The 6,106-nt window shown below is 36.1% G+C and overlaps 1 protein-coding gene across 2 annotated transcripts in view; it reads left to right on the forward strand.

Moving 5' to 3' along the window:
- The first annotated feature begins 4,033 nt into the window (after positions 1-4,033).
- The window catches only part of ahctf1 (AT hook containing transcription factor 1), a 23,845-nt gene continuing 21,772 nt past the window's right edge, over positions 4,034-6,106 (forward strand). For both annotated transcript variants that reach the window (XM_016534839.1, XM_016534845.1), the window contains exon 1: positions 4,034-4,276. The gene's annotated coding sequence lies outside the window, so the exon portion shown is untranslated. The remainder of the gene's footprint in view (positions 4,277-6,106) is intronic.

The following is a 6,106-nucleotide window of genomic DNA, read 5'->3' on the forward strand; positions in this document are numbered from 1 at the left end:
ATATATATATATATATTTATATATATACACACACACACATTAAGTGGCATTTTGGCCTGTGATTAAAGAAAATATAATGATTGGTTTTATATTAAATAATCTCTCTTTTTTTTTTAATTACATTGTATGAATGTTTTTGACTGAAGTATATAGAATAAAAATTTAAGGTTTGAACCAAACCATAATAATTTTGGCTGGAGAGAAAATATATATATAGTTCTTTAATGACATCACTGTCCAGGAAGTGACATAATTTTGGTGGGAAACCAGCACAAAGATCAGTAAGTTTTAGATTTGATTCTGTGATTTTTGTGGTACTGGTTGGTTTGTCTCATTTGAAAACATTTGATAAAATTGCATAATTATTTTATTCTCACAATTTCAAAGCTTTTAAAAAAAATGTCAGTCCCTCACTGAGAAATGGCTAATTTCAGCTCTGTATTTTATTTCTGTTTCAGAAATGTTATTTGAAATGTTATCAGAAATGTAATTAAATGTTTTATTTCTGCTCTTTTCTGAAAGTCTGAAACACCCTTTTTATAGAAATACTTTTTTATTATTATTACAACAAAAGCATATTCCTGTTACAAAGTTATTTAAAATATTAGCATAACAACTGCAGTGATGCTGGTCAACAAACATGGTTTCGCTTGTGATGCTATAAACAACCAGGCTGAAACGCAGCATCATCCAATGAATCGTGTTTTTTGTTTTTCTCTTTGTGGAGAAGGAAACAATGCTGTTCTCGTCAGATGGAGATAAATGTCCTCTGCTGTCCAAACTGAAAGAGATGTTCTCAAGCGTATAGCCTGAGTCCTGACTTTCATATGGCACTTATCGCACAACCTCAAAAGCAAAACACACATGAAAGCACCATCAGCCAAGACTGCAATATCTTTCTGCTCTTATCAGAGACACCCTACTGCTCTACAATCTCTTGATGATTTTCTTCTGCCACATTTGTGAAAATGCATTTGCCGGATATGCATCAGTGGCTTCTAGATGTACACTGATACCGTGTTTTACACTGCTGAGTTAGAAAATGGTGTCTAGAGATGCTGACATCACACTGCAAAATTAGTTCATGCAAGTACAATAATCAAGTGGTTCCATTTTCATTTCTGGAGAATGATTGGACATTATAAAAAGCTTCTAAAGAGCATGTGAAATCCCTTGAAAAAAGTGCAGCTTCCTTTTCTGTGTTGACAAATTTCCTATTGAAAATAGTTTTTTTTTTTTTTTTTAAATAGGCAACAGGCTTAATTTACATCACAGCCACTCTGCAAAAACGTCTTATTCTTAATGAGTAATGAGACTGTTCAAATATTGTATTTTCTCTCAGCCTTTGGCAGGAGTGTGGCACCATTAGTTATGTTTTTGTGAAGCAGGTATTTCCAATTTAAGAGTAATTTTCCCTAAATTTCTCTCAACGACTCCCTCCATCATTCATGTTCTTATAGAGATGGTAATATTTCAAACAAGATATTAGACATGCAATGATGAACAAATTAAAAGCTTAGAAAAGTATCTTACATGCTGTGTCATATTGTCTTAACTTGTTTTAAAAACAAATGAGCTTATATTCAAAATACAATCTATGAATAAAATTATGTATATGAATAACTTATTTTAATATTAATATTATATATAATAATCTTTTTTTATATGGTAGAGTTCATTTATTTTGTTGATTTTAGATATTGTTTCAGGAAAACAAGTAAATTATAAGCTAAAAAATGTTTACTAATTAAAAACTTTTTTTCCATGGCATAAACTATTTGCAACTTGCTAATCAAAAAGCAGGTGGTATTTAAAATAAGTATGTTCTTATTAAAGTAAGCAGTTTATTGGCCATATGAGTGCAAGATGAATCAATATTTTAAGTCAGTTTAAATGCACATATCTGCTAAAAGGTAATTAGTAAAAGTTATCAAAAAAAAAAATCTTATACCCAGTTAACATAATTTCTGAACATTCTCTCTTTTTTTTCTTGGTTATGTGAATGTTAAAGACAACATTAAGGGGAATGTTCCATTTTATTATTTTGCAAATATTATGGAAATGTTACTTTTGAATGGTCTCTAAATCATCTTAGACGAACATCCAACTTTTTTTTTTCAGTAAATGTGCCATAAATGATATTTTTGTGCTGAAGTTTTGAGAACATTTTTAAATACCAGATAACTTTGAGTGAACTTTCTATTAACATTACTGAAAGAATGTTTGTCCATAACTTTAAGAGAACCTAGAATGTTGTGAGAGCGTTCCATGTTAGCTGGGCTGCATAGGTGGCCTCAAAAATTACACACAAGGACTAAAAGCCAGGCTCTTTAAATGCAATAGTAAATTCATTTTCGTTAATATTCTTAATTGAATATCTGCCAGCGATTTCTACTTTATCGCTCCCGCTCTCTCAGGCAAAAAATTTCACCTGTGATCGGTAACCTTATTTAGCCTGTGAAGCAGATGGGATGTGACAATTCTTTGATACATAATTTGCTCTTCAGCGCAGGTGCTGATTGAACTGGATCATTATTCAGTGACACCCACTCTCACCACCCTCTCTTCTGAGTCACAGCCCTCCGCTGGCCTGTTCTTCATCATCTCCCAGCCCACCTCCTCATCGCCCCCTTTACATCTCGCATCCCCTGTTCACGCTTCTATACACACACCATCTCCAGCGTCGTTTAGCCAGAACTCATTAACAAAGGCTGACAGCAGCTCCAAAGGCACTCTAACTCTGACTCACTGGATTTTTGTACTATTCTGAATCCATTTGTACATCAGATATTATTTGAATAATGATTTAAATACATAAACACGTGCACACATCCCTCATTGTAAAGCTTACTATAAACACTGTGATGATAAGACGTGTTAGTTCTTCCTTCCAGGGATTCATATTTATTCACTTTGGCAATCCAGTGATGGGGAAGAGCGAGGATGTGTGTGGGGGATGGGAAATGGGAATTGCATAACCTCTGAGCTCAATCTTAGCATGAAGTGGCCACCAAGAAAAGGGGGAAAAAATAGAGGAGAGGGAGGGAGGAATAAAGAGAAGCGGGAGAGAGTATGAAAGAGAGAAAGTCTCCCTTTGCCCTTATAGTGAAAGGTGGAAAAATAAAATTAGGCTACAATCAGAGGTGTGAAAACAGGATGACTGGGACAATGGTGTACAGTTCAAGAGTGCTTACCTGGATAGAGCAAATATGTGGTTCCTGGTGCAAAATATATTCACAGTGCATAAAATAAAAGAGTTTATATACAGTTTAGCTCCTCCCACCACAACATAAAAACAGACAATTCAAAAAAGGGTAATGCCGAATAAATAGTACAGAAAAGAAACATACATTGAGATACAGAAAAAATATATTTTGCTATAATAATTGTTACATTTTTTATTATTGTAATATTAATTAACATCATACGCAATTTACTAACATTTTACATCACATAGCATGTTAATAAAATAATATATATATATATATACAGTGTATGTTTGTTTGCAAATGAGACATGTTAGACTGACAGCTAGTGGTCAAAGAGGAGTAGTTAACCAGACAGCTTTTAACATCTTAATTAATGTTGCATTTACAAGCACAATATATATTTATGAATACCACAAAAACGGAGCAACAGATATGAGATCATTTATGAAATCACTGCGTAAAGATTATATGACATGAAACTATTTGAATTGCATAGTTACTATATTTATGTGTCCTTTTGAAGTGCACACAGATGTATTATTATTAGAATTTTTATAAAGATATTTACTCGGCTAATTATTTATTTTATGATTTATGAGAGGAAACAATTCATATCACTTTAGGATTTAATATTAGGAAAACAAACAAAAGAAAAATCACATCAAAATGTTATTATTTGCACACGAAAGACGCTCTCACGTGCTTTTAATAAGTGACTGTAATAACAAATGTGCAGTCACCGATCAAAGAAAGGTGCTTGAAATCTCGCGATACTGTTTGTGGCGCGGGATTTGGCTGGAGCAGATGAATGCGCAGAAGTCGTTTTGCAGCGCTATGGAAATGGCGCCTGCGTTCAAGCAACAGTAGTCGGCAGTCATAACGATTTACACTTAACTCACGGGAATTCAAGTTTTCTCTTTGCTACTTGCTTTAAAGATCAACACAACTAGACTACGAGAGTTTATCCATACGAACCGAGCCCGGATTATGACCGGAAAAGAGTTGCCACGAAAGTCGTATTTGAAGTATATCCAGTTTTCCTGAGGGCCGTCATCATCAGCGCGCAGGTATAACGTTGTTGTCTGTGCTCAGTTTCACCTATCTGTGTCATATCAGGATATTCTAGAACAGTGTACTTGTTTCTACAGCTCTTTAGCACTCGTTTAGGTGGCTTGTTTAGTGTTAAAAGCTGTTGCAAGTTAGTCGCGTGCTGTGACCGTTAGCTGCCGTTAGCTTGTACGGCTAATCTGAAGCGCTCATGGTAACAACCTGCGTGGGTTTAACTCACGCCACAACACGGCTATGTACAAGACCTTTTACACGCTCTATGTTTTATTACACATCGCAGCAAACTTTTTAAACTTACTGTTGGCCTGTCGTCGTTGTAATTTGAGTCTCTTGTTTGTTTTCATATGCTTTGTTGGTAAAAGTAACATTTCACGCTAGCGGTGCTACTGACGTGCTGTGGTTGACAATAGTTTCCAGCAAAGGTTATATTGCAGATCATACTAAGCACTGAATGGACGCCTTTGTTTTGCTTTGAAAAGAAGCGGTATTTGTCAGTGATAATTTGAGTGTATTTGAATGGACTTTATGGCTTGTCTATTAAGTGACAGTGCACGTAAGGACACTGCATAACGTCAGATTTATCATATATAAAGTGATTATCAGAAACAAACATGACTGCAGACGCCTGTTGTACTGTTTTAGTATAATTTGCCTAGTACTTCTTACGAGTAAAACTGAGCTGTGAGCTCTGATTTCAGGTCACTGTTTCTCCATGTGAGTCTCACGCATGGGTGGGACTGTAGTCTGCGCGGGCACATGGATGAGGAGTCCTATAGGCTGTTTGCGTTATATGGCCATGCTTTTCCAGGGGGCAGCCGCACTATTGCATGAACCAAGGGTTTTGTAATTTTACAGACCGTCAGTCTCCTGCAGACCTTATAATTACTCTCATTAAATCGTTTTTGCGTTTTATAATATCTTATCGTCATCAAATGTTCTTTTGAAATGCCATGCATGTTGGTTTTTTAATGCGTAAAATATTTAAATAAAATAAAATAGCTGTCATTGTGGGAAATCTTTCTCTAGTGTAGACATAATCATGTCAGACTTTCAGCAAAGCTTATGGGTCACATATGTTTTTTCAAGATAGTGTTATCATGACTGTGCCACATATCTTAAAGGGGTCATATGATGTTGCTAAAAAGCACATTATTTTCCACATACTGTACATTATTGTTTCTCCTCTATGCCCCGTCTTTCTGAAACGCGTCGATTTTTACAAAGCTCATTGTTCTGAAAAGCGAGGTGTACGCTGATTGGCCGGCTATCCAGTGCGTTGTGATTGGCCGAATACCTCAAGCGTGTGACGGAAATGTTACGCCCCTTACCATAATTGTGATGCCCTGTCCGGCCGGAGCGACGAGACAAAAACATGAAAACCCATTATAAACGAGGCATTTGTTGCATCCAGTGGGGACATGATCACAGATTATAACTTATGTTAGTGTTGAAGCAGACATGTCAGGGAGACGCTGTGTGTTTCAGTGCGAAAGCAAAAGCACTTTATTTGGCCTTCCGAAAGTAGATGCATTTAGGAATCTTTAAGATCACTTACAACAGAACAGCAATGCATTTTATGGATGACCGTTTCGTGAACCTAGGAGAGGAGGTAATTCTGACTTTGCTATGACAATCTGGCGCTTCTGAATCAGCTACTGTTTTGCTATTAGTTTAAGTATTTGCTATTGACAGTTCAAATTCGGAGTTTTGCGCATCGTGTGTGTGTGTGTGTGTGTGTGAGAGTGTGTGTGTGTGTGTAGAGAGGACATAGAGTGTGTGTGTGTGTGTGTGTGCGCGTGCAAGCGAGCGAGAGAGAGAGCGAGAGAGAG

Source organism: Sinocyclocheilus rhinocerous, unplaced genomic scaffold (genome assembly GCF_001515625.1).
Source record: "Sinocyclocheilus rhinocerous isolate Xijiao unplaced genomic scaffold, SAMN03320098_v1.1 scaffold1004, whole genome shotgun sequence".
In the NCBI taxonomy this organism is placed as follows: Eukaryota; Metazoa; Chordata; class Actinopteri; order Cypriniformes; family Cyprinidae; genus Sinocyclocheilus; species Sinocyclocheilus rhinocerous.